Below are 11543 nucleotides of genomic sequence, written 5' to 3'. Positions count from 1 at the left end.
ATTCCATTTCTGGCAGGAGTTTCGTGCTAATAATTGTTTCATGCAGATCGATTCCGCTTGGATAGATTGTCGGCTCTGAATTCGAGTGTCCACGCGATCCGCGAAATACGATCGAGGTGGCTGATGAAGAGACACTTTCGATAGGTTTTATTGACTTTGAGAAATATTATTACACCACGGGTGTTTCTATATTTATGGGAAGTTTAATCGTGCCAAAATGCATGTTGCGTCTGATAAAACATGTTTATTATCATTACATGTTCATGTACATCGTATGCATTACAGGTTTTGCAGAGTTTAGTACAAGAACATAAGTAGAGGTACTTGACTATAGCGAAATTTATTAAGCTGAAACATATTTAAATACGCACAGAGCCTCGTATATAAGAATACAAATTTTATTCCGCGTATTTTATTTATATTTCCACGTAGAATCAGTCCCTTTCCGGTTGCGTCACTACTTACACGACGTTATGATTCAAAAGACGAACTGATCGATTCCACTTCTTGCCAATTTCTTAATCTCACTACATAAGCAGACGAGTAATGTCCAATTGTGGAGAATGGAAAGACTGTCCTGTAACATAGCCAAGTCCTAGTACCCTGGTTTCTTATTCTTAGAAAGTAACAATTCAAGATCTTTACGAGCTAGAAGATTCTATCGACTTATGCAAGTATTGCATGCATGAGAAACTTAAATCATTGCAATATTATTAAATACGACAGACTAATGGTTAAGATAAGGTAACTAACAATTTCTTTGTGCAAAAACATGGGTGAAAAAGTTAGTTTTATTCTGTTTAATAAGTGCCCTACTTTTTCAAGCGATTTATCAAGAACTCCTTTTAGTTGGCTTTTTCTTGAAATATTGTGTCGTGCTGCACAATGGTCCTTCGAAAATCCGAATGCAAGAATTTTAATGAGTATTTCGGAAGGTCTTCCGAATGTTGCGTGTAACTCGTGCAAACTCGCTTGTGTAGGAAATGCAAATATGCAATGCAAGGACTTGGCAAACCAACTTGCAATCCTATAATCTCTGTTTAAAGTCTTGAATTCTCGTGGCTTTACAACATTAAACTATTTGAGTCTTAGCTGTTTCGTGGCTTGCTTGGTACATACCGATTAGTGTTCAATCTCATCTACCGAAAGACAAAATATGACTGTTTCGTATTTTCGCAAAAAGTCCAATCGTTTGAACAATACATTGTTAATCATTGTGATACTTAGCGTCATTGAAATATATTAAATATCGTTTGCTTATTTCCGTGAAAATTTCAACACTCAAATTGCGAATAAAAAAAGGATACATTAGAATTAGTACGTTAAGACTAAAGGATATCAATTGTAGGACAATTTTCATTATTAGATGTGCTGAAAATTCAACAAACCCCTAATGGATTCGGCAATACAAGCTTTAATGAAATTCAAACAGAGCAATGAGTTTAATATCACGAGAGAATCGAGTTCATATTTTTGATCTAACTGCCCCCGATTTCCCTTGACGTTTTCCGTCGACGCAACGATCCGAGGATACGCTGCCAAGCATTGTTGAACTCGCGTCGCGTGCGCGATTATACGAGCAAATACATCACGAAAATGATTTTTCTCGACCATTCTACGCTCCATAATACCATGTCATATCGTTAGAATTGCGTTATCGAACGAGTTAACGCCACCTTTTAATCATTCCAAATATCTCAAGTGTCCCAGAAAAACAAAGCATTTACATTCGTGTCGACATTATAATGGCGATAAAAATTAATTCTAAGATAATCATTTAAACCCTATATGTATAGACACAAGTCGGAATACCGTAGGAAATAAACTTTTAATTGCTTTATTTAAAAAAGACCATGTAATATCTTATCAAAAAGCTTCTATGAAAAACTTCTAATTTTTTATCAAAATTCCGTTACCAAAACACGAGCTATAGCAAAGGATGTAGAATTTGTTAAATTCATCGAATAGAACATGCTTCTTTCTTTACCAAACTAACTATGATAAGCCTTCAACCAACACTCTCCTTGAATTGCAAATTTCAACATCATATTTTGAAATCTTATACTCTCGATCTTACACTGTCAATCAAATTTGATTCGATTTCTAACATGCCTTTTTAACCTGTCAATAACGATACAACCTGTCGATAACTTCGATCTTTATAAGCCATTTTCATTTTTTATTAGGAAGTGTCTTACGAGAGGTTCTAAAATTGAACTCGCTTGTACTCTTTATTCCCGATAACAGTTACACCCGCGCGGAAAGATCTTTGAACGCTTTCTATGTTTAATATAGAAACATCAATATTCGATGCGAATTACAAACTTTTATTTCAAATTTTTCGTATAAACTTTGCATAAACTCACACTTACATTCTGTACATCGGTTACTTTCTCTGTCATATATAAAGTATCAAATTAAATGATAATCTATCATATAATTTTACAATCCTTTACATTTGTCCATCTTTGAAACGTATATAATAATATAATATAATAATAATAATATAATGTCATGAGATTTTCGAACGTCATTATATATATCTAATATAAAATAAAAATACTTGTAGTTGAATCTCACGAATGTTGCCTCTCTGTAAAGAGAAGTAGCGATTCATTCGCCTTTTACACGTAAACATCGCGAAAGTTCTCTGAGAATCGGAAGAGGAACTCGAACAATCGTTTTGCTCATTTTCCTCGCCGTTATTTTTAGAATCCTTTTACTCAGGAAAAGGTCAAGGAATTCGCTGAGCGTTGGGCGTTGGGCGTTTCTAGCTTCGCCATTCTTGAATAACGTTCTCTCTCGGGGAGGAAGAGCAAAGGAATTGGTTTTCTTGTCCATTTCCTCCATCGACACCCAACGGTATCCTTGCACACTTGGGAAAAAAAGACTAAGGACTATTCAATTACGGGGCCACGGGTCAATTGACGCCGTCTCGCGAAACGGATGCGATTCCTGAGTTGCTAATGGAACAACATTGAACCTTCCCTTGAGATAAGTTCCAGCTTAAGATCACGGTACTATAATTTTTCGTACGATTACTTTCGTACCCACCTATCCTACTAAGCTATATACTCAAAAGTTTGAAGAAAAAAGAAAGAAATTAAAAATTCACGTAGTTCACTATCTTTTATTTTTAATAACTTTATTAGGGAATTGTTTCCATAGTCTAATTAAGTTCGCTTCGTAAAAGAGATAATATTTGATTGCTTTTTTCTCCATCTGTTTCACAACTTCATCTTTCCATTACTTTCATTCCAAATTTTATGTTGGTCGTAATGTTAATTAATATACAAATATATTAATATAGCAATAAATCGTTGATCTATTGTATATTAATCTTCGATATTTTTCTTCCTGAGATATTTTTCTTCAACGATTCTTGAATTTTCTACTGTGAGATCTGATGAATAACAATATAAAAAGAAAATGTTTTTTTTCACTTGAGAGAGACAATTCAGCTCAGGAGTGATTAAACGACACGATTAATAAGGATGTCTAACAAATCTACAATGGAACATTAAAAGCGCAAAGATAAATCATCAACGACCAGGCAAAGGGCTCGTTGCCACGTTCCACCAGCCTAAATAAACTACGGTAGCACGAAACAAAATTGAAAAACTCTGCACATAATCCTGCGGCTTTTTACTGTCACGGCGGCGAAACAAGCTGTCCCGATTGCCTTAAAATTCCTAGCCTGTCCGTACGGCTTGACACCGACTAGAATATCCTTTTAACCTGGAACGAGGCAAATAATTGACCGTGAGAAGAAATCTCGAAGGAAAGATGCTTGTTTCGAGAAACCCTCTTTTGTTTAACGTATCACCGGGCCAGAATATAAATCGCCCTCGTCGATTCTGCGACAGCCTCTCAACGCGAAGCCCTTAAGAGAGAAAAATCTACAGCGAAAGTGGAGAACACCGGTATCGATCAACGACGATCACTTAGCGTCAATTTCATCTTGCACCGTGATTTATCGTATCGCGGGATATTACGAAAACCGTGTCCAGCTCTGTACAACATAATACCCTATAAATTCTCGCGAGAGTTTGTGTTGCGTGATCACCAGCCGCCGTGATGTCGAGTAATCGATCCTTCGCCAGAAAATTCAACCGAGGAACGGAAAATGAAAACGAATCGTGCCATTATTGTCTTGGTCCTTTTATTCCGTTTCTTCGCGTTGATTCGACGAGCAAAATATTGGTGTAGGTTTAACTGGTTAAGTGCATTGGTAACTTGTTGGTGATGGATTGACGAGCACCTACTTGTGCTTCTTTGAAAGTGTTGTAAAATATAAACCGCTCAGACGTCATATGGGTTGGATTAGTCTCATAAATCAAAAAGTAAAGAAAATGTTACAGTCGAATGTTACAGTTTCTTTTTTCTTCAGAATTTCCTTGGAATTTCCTTGGAACTTATGAATTTTTTTGCAATAAATAAACTTATGGAAATAAATTATTTGTTTCTTTGACAGCTCGATATTAATCAGATACTTGAAGAACCTATAAAAACTAATGGTTTCTTTAATCAGATGAAATGAAGTTAAAATGAAGTTTGTATTAACAGGAAGGAAAATATTTTTAAAGAATCCGAGAAGAAAAAATGGGTAAATAAACTTTTGTTGGATTCAGGAGAAAAGATTAAATTGTTAGATTTTTGAAAATCAGAAAACTATGAATTTGTATGTTACGCGGACGACGTTATAAGAGAAAATTTTCTTCCGTTCTTCGGGATATATTAAAGATACGAAACGATTTTTGTGCGGAATATCCATAAATCTTTATTCTTATGAATGTTTTACCGCAAGTTTAGTCGCGTCTTCTGTTATGAAGTTGAACGATGGAACGAGTGTCTGGATAAAGCAATACGCTCTCTCGCCCCTTATTTCAAAATTCCAGGAATTCCATTGAAATTCTTCGTCGAATTCCCGAATTTTAGCGTTAACAACTTGCGCGAGTTAAAGACCACAAGTTTTCCCCACCTTTCCGTTTTTCGCCTTGCGGAGATTAATAAAATGGCACAAGAATTTCCGCAAGATCCTTTAAAGTATGCCTCCGTGGATTTTTTACCTTCATAGAAGAATTTACGATAAAATAAATTTGCGCATCCAACCATAAGAATTGTTCGAGATATCTGGAAGGAATGCAATATGTACATTTTACGAGAATGATTAACGATTAAAAATAGTTTTCTACACATTTATTTTTATTTTGAAAAATATAATACTTTAATTTCATCAAAACAATTCAATTGCCGCTCATTGTCAATCATCGAAAACTGTAAACTCTAATTGGATGTTAAGTATTTATTGAACAGTAATTGCCAATGACAAACGGAACGAACTATTGCACTAATTATTTTTCAATTATTAATGAGAATGAACAATAATCATAAACTATTGCATTTGTGGTTGCTCTTCTAATCCTTCTATATCGATTACTCATAAAATTTCTCAACTCGTCTATTTAAATACCACTTTATTTAATTATACCTTAACAGGTTTTTAATTTTTGATTCTGATAGGGTGAGGTTTTTAACTTGTGAGTTAAATCGAAGTTTCGTCGTTCGATATCTTTTTCATGAACATAATCGTTAAGCACATGATATAAACATAACGATTATTTGAGCCCAAATTTTCGGAAAAAAAAACGCACATAGCAATCGAATGCGGAAGAATAATAAATCATAATTTCGTTGACAGCAAAAAGAAAGAAAAAAGAAAAAGAAATTCAAACGCGAATCTCCATTTCGAGTTAAAACAACAGGAGGAAAAGGTTCTGACATGCTACGAAGTTGGTTAAAAGTCTCTCTTCTTTCTGCAGTCTTTGCAGATTGTAAAAGACATTTGTCAAATTCATCCAGTTGATGGAGCGAACAAATATAGAAAGAGGAGAAGAAGGAGGAGGATTTTCTGCCGCTGCATTTGAAGTCCGATTCAATTCTTTAGGATCAAAGACAGTTGAAATGAATTTACGGGACACGGGGAATATTTTCCCAAGAATCCTCCAGCTAGTGCACATTTTTGCAAATATTGTAGCATCACATAAGACGAAATTTCTTTGTATTACATCATTCTTGAACGTAGTTCGCGCGCGAAAGATTAAATAATGAAAATGCTCCTGCAATGATAAAGAGTTGTATTCCATGCGATGGTTTCTTTGTCTAAATTAATATATCGCTTAGGAAACATTATTATATAGCAACTTTTTTGTTTCCATTCTAATTGCTTTTTAATATGTATAAAAATACAGTCGAAGCTATGTTTTGGCAGCCTGTCTCAACAAAAGTTAAAAAAGGTAAATGTCCATATTTTTATGCATGTATATATATAATCATATTTCGTTAAATTGAACTTCCATTCTGGTTTCAAATGCTTACTAAATGAGAAATATTACAGAGAATAATTTTCGATAGATAAAAATATTTTAATGGGAAAAATATTTCACACTGCACGAAAATACGTGTAGAATTTTATTATTTAAAAATTACATCGATACAGTTTCGAGGCATAAAAGCTCACGGTGAACTAATTAACAAAACTCGAAGGACAGTTTCTTCTGTTGTCTATGAATTCGTGACGTCGCAATTGTATAAAACGATATCAGCATTCACAGTATCGATTCTCTTGAGATAACAATTACGACGTGTCCCATAGTGAACGTTAAAAGTTCCTAATTAAATGATGGCGTAGCTATCGTTCGTTATTCCCGTTTCAATAGAGTGCAGCGAGCACGTTGAATATTTATATCTCGATCGCTAATTAACATTTTAAGTTTGTAACCTGCGAACAACGGCGAAGTTCAATTATCTCGATGGTGTTTCCACGGTGATTTCTCGTTTACAATAAATTTCCGAACAAAAACACTCTCTCGCTTGCAAATTCCTCGATTGATTATTTTTCATCGCGCATTTTCAAACTATAGCTTGAAAGATGTCTATAAAATATATTATAAAACATCGTGACACATAAACATTTCGGAATAAATTGGGAAACTGGAAATTTTGCTTGCGAGAGAGAATAGATTAATACAGTGTGCCTTTTTCATTTTAATTTGAAATGCTTAATATAAGCGTCAATAAGACTCGTTCAAAATATTAATCGTCAGCCAACAATTGTACATTTTTAATCAAAATTCAATTAGAGTTCTGTTTCACGTATGCAAATATGTATTGACGTATATGTATCAAGTGCCGATTAGACAACCGAATAATCGTTAATCCAATTAATGACTAAATACCTGTTCTAGTCGTCAATTACGATTACACAACGGTGCAATAAAAATTTCATTGCTAATCGCAACTAATAATCAAATAATCAATTGCAATCGTCAATTGCATTGCATACTGTCCAATATTCATATAGAAAGTTACATGTAGATAATTAAAGAGGGTTAAATATTTCTACTTTAAGAAATCTGAAGATCTCTTTATCATTAAAAATAGAGTGAAACATTCAAAAAATATATATCTACTCGGTGTAATTGATATAACAATAAGCATGATATGATTAGTAATAGACTCCATAAACTGTAGACTGTGAAAAATCCTGCACAGCGATCTAATAAAGAAGATTTACCAATGTTACTTTCAGTAATATTAAATTCAGAAGCTTGTCACAAGTTTCATCTCGTTTGGAATCGTTGGATGTAACGACGGCAACTTCTGAAATGCACGATATTCTCCAACGCGCGCGTCACGATACCCGAAACGAAGATGAACTACGTAAAATACGATAATCCACTTGTCCGTGCACTCTATCTTTCCCTTTATGCATTCGTATTTACGCATATTACGTTGTTGCTTTCGAACAATGGCATCAAACGACGAGTGGAAACTTGAAGATGATACACCTGGCATATATACCCTGGCCTTGTGGAAGTGTCTCTTTGTGACCTCCTATGCGTCTTCTTCACTTCACATCCTTGTTATTACCATGAAGCGATAACTATCGCACAATGTAATTTATGTTTGTTAGTTGAACTTTGCTGGAATGTTTATTAGTTTTAACATACGTTCCGTAGAGTATAACGGGAGATTGAGAGAAGTTTGAGAAAGTAAGATGAACAAATGTACATATCTCATTTTATTACCAAAGTACTTCACAGTACTATCAAATGACCTGAAACTTAATAGACTTGGACTTAATTAGTATTGAGATATGTATAATTTTATGTGCTAGACTAGGTTAGCTGCGTAGTAGTGATACTTGTATGTGAATATCAGTATGTGGAAGTATGTGTGTGCGCAGCGTCTCGAAAACAAAGGAATGTAAACTGTTCAGTCGGTTAACAGTCTGGTACGGAAGAAAGTGAGACGCGTGCAAGTGTGTATCGATGAATATCTTTGAAATCGCTTATCAAATAAATATATAACTATTCTAATATAAATTCTAAGTGTAAATTTAGTGTTCCTATACCATTATTTCGGCTATTAAGATCCAAAATTCTCAACAATTAGTACATAAATTCTATGATAAATACAAGTGCTCTCCAATAAATACTCTTTGTAGCATGTATATTAACAATTAGTTGTGTGTTTGCTTAATACATATAGCGAATAAGCTTTGCGTGAACATTCTCTCACGAACAGACAACAATTTTAAGAAGTAAAAAGGATAGCTGAAGGAGAAAATTTCGAGATCTACCGAAGCATTTCTTACAATGCCCGCCGGGCCTGAACGAATTTAAGCCGAACTTACGGTTGGTATTTGAACTGCAGGAGTAAAATGCGACACCTGCGGTTCTCGTAAGTCAGCAATCAGGACAGAAGGAAGAACCGAGGGAGCAACTGCGAAAGAGAAACCGACCGGACGTGAAAGCCAGAGAGGAGGAAGCTGGAATGAATGCCACCTCTTTGAGTACTAACCTGTAGTACTAACTAACGAACTTTCACGGTCCAACGCCCACTAGCAGAGTAATTAGCCTGGCTAACGAGCGATCGTTATGCGAAACCGCGGTGCCGCAGAAAAGTCAACGATCTACACCTTACAATGATCGACGAAGATCCATTGTTCTTGATACAATAAAGTCTTTACGAATCGAGATCTGGCTATCCCAATCGGTAAAATATTGAACTTCCAACGAGCAAAGTAACTAACGAATTCTCCAGAGGATTTGATGGAAATCCTTCCGACGATGTCGATGATGGAAATACTTCTGTCGTTCTTACAAAGCACTTGTTCGTACAAATAGCCGATTTTAGATATGATTGCAAGCAATTTCTTTCACGTTTTACCAGTCCTGGAGATTGTCATTGATTTTAGTCATTTATTTGATTGTTGATTATACTTTTTCCTCTGCAATGAAGTTAATAGGACAGCGTGAAAGAATCTAACCCTTACCGCACTACGGGACCATTGACATTTTTCATATTAATACAATATACGGTACCGTTGTATTCTTGTTACGACAAAGCTTTCACTGAATTTTATGAGCAGACTATTTTATGAGTAGATATTTGTCCACTTGCGAGACACTTGAATGCAAAAGTACGGAAAACGCATAACACGTGAGAATACAAAATGTTTTAAATTGAAGCGTGCGCTATAATTTGGAAAATTTACTTTGCAGAACTGTAACTACTTTTGTTGTCAAACCCGGTATTCTTACACAACAAAATCTTTTATTACGGATAACTTACAGCTTGTACAGTTTTAGTAATAATGTCAATTTAGTTGTACAAGAAGTTTGCGTTAGAGACATCTTAAAATTTCATTTGACTTTTAATCTCAGGCAACTACAGGAGATGCTCGTGAAACATTTCAACTCCGTCGATGCAATTGGAGTGATTTCTTGATGATAAAGTAGGTATATCAGTTCAAACAAGAGCGAAGTATACGATTAGTTGGCAATTCAGCTAACAAGTACGCGTAACAGGTGTATGATACGACACAATGGCACGTTTCAATAATTACACCGCCATAATCAAACCTAGTGTTCTGAATAATTCATTTATTTACGTTTCCTCGCCGCTAGACGGGGGAGCGCTCAGTCTTCTTGCTATGAAACTGAGCAAAACTTTCAAATTGAAACCCTAGACCGGCATTCAAGAATACAATAACTATTTCCGCTTACGTATTCTTACGCGCATAAACTCAGCCGCTGGCAAAAGGAGACATCCCGCGACAAAATTCTCTCCTTTGAAATATGCGCCTAATCCAACTAAGGAACCAATAAATGCTTGAACCGTCGCTAAAAGTTTGAAGAGATGGCAAATATTTGTACATGCCAAGAAGATATAAGTGCAATAAAGAAGGACAAAGAGATAGAATCTCACACATTCCATTATAATTCTATTTCTTTCAAAAATATACGTTGTAATCTTTAACAATTGTAAATCAGTTTTTACCAATGTGGTAATAATTGAACCTTTCAAATGCCAGATCGATCAACCGCATTTTTTATTATTCTCTTAATTTCATTACATAAGTACACGATTAATATTCAATTAAGAAACTTATTATAAGATTAATGTTCAATATTGGAACACACTTTCTTAAAACGTTTCTTTGTCTCAGCATATTTTCGATTATGCATTTTCAAGTACACATTCCAGAAGTCGTGGCCTCGGAAAGAACTTGCGTGAACAGCGTAATGCGAAAAGAATATCAATGTCAACGAATCTGATAATCTGTTCAATTTTCACATGCCGCATACGATAAAATTGCGGACGAAAGCTTCCAATAAACTGGTTTAAGGCTCGAATCCTGATTAACTTTTCTCGTCGCACATTCGCCTTCGTCGAAATTTATTGGATTTTTATAGATTCTTTTCAAAAACTTCCAAATTGTTATTTTGTACATATTAGAGCTTAATGCAAACAACGATAGATAACGATATATAATCCTCAACAAATTTTTGAATTTCCAATTAATTAACTATAAATGGGATAAGGAAATGCAATTACTAATTGCGATTTAGTGTACATTGTAAGTTTAGCGTAAGCGTAAGTTTTCTATTGATGTTTCTGTATTTATATAATCGTTATTAATATAATTTTAACTTCCTACAACTCTATATTATCGTAGAACGTAAGTACCGCTTTCAATATTAAAGTACGATATAATCGTTAATAATCGTGCTACGAACACCGCTGTAAAATTCAAAATAGCAAATAACTTAAACGATGATATTCTAAAACTAAAGCCAGGCGTGTAATAAAGATGAAGCAAAATTTGCTGCAGTTTCATCGCGATATCCATGAAAATACTTTCCTTGCGATTTAGATAGGTTGAAGGATCTCGTTTGCTTTTTGTCCGCTTAACAGCCAGATACATTACGCCGGAGCGTACAAAAGAAAAATTCCGTGATGTCGCGGAGTAGGTAGGGAACTGGCCGACAAAAAGAAGCGGACGACTTAATCGCATGGTAAGAATCGGGGGGAAAATGAGAATGGAGCGGCCACGGATCGAGGTTGTCGGGTAAACCAGAAGAGCGTTTGCCCGTGATACGCGATTTCCGCGCCACTTGTGCCTTTCTTGCACCAAGACTTCGATTTACGCGGGCGCCGCACGCGATTTCCACATTTGTCAAATGCTAACCCCC

The sequence above is a fragment of the Bombus huntii genome, chromosome 5 (assembly GCF_024542735.1).
Source record: "Bombus huntii isolate Logan2020A chromosome 5, iyBomHunt1.1, whole genome shotgun sequence".
NCBI lineage: Eukaryota > Metazoa > Arthropoda > Insecta > Hymenoptera > Apidae > Bombus > Bombus huntii.
Note: the sequence above shows the minus strand (reverse complement) of the source record.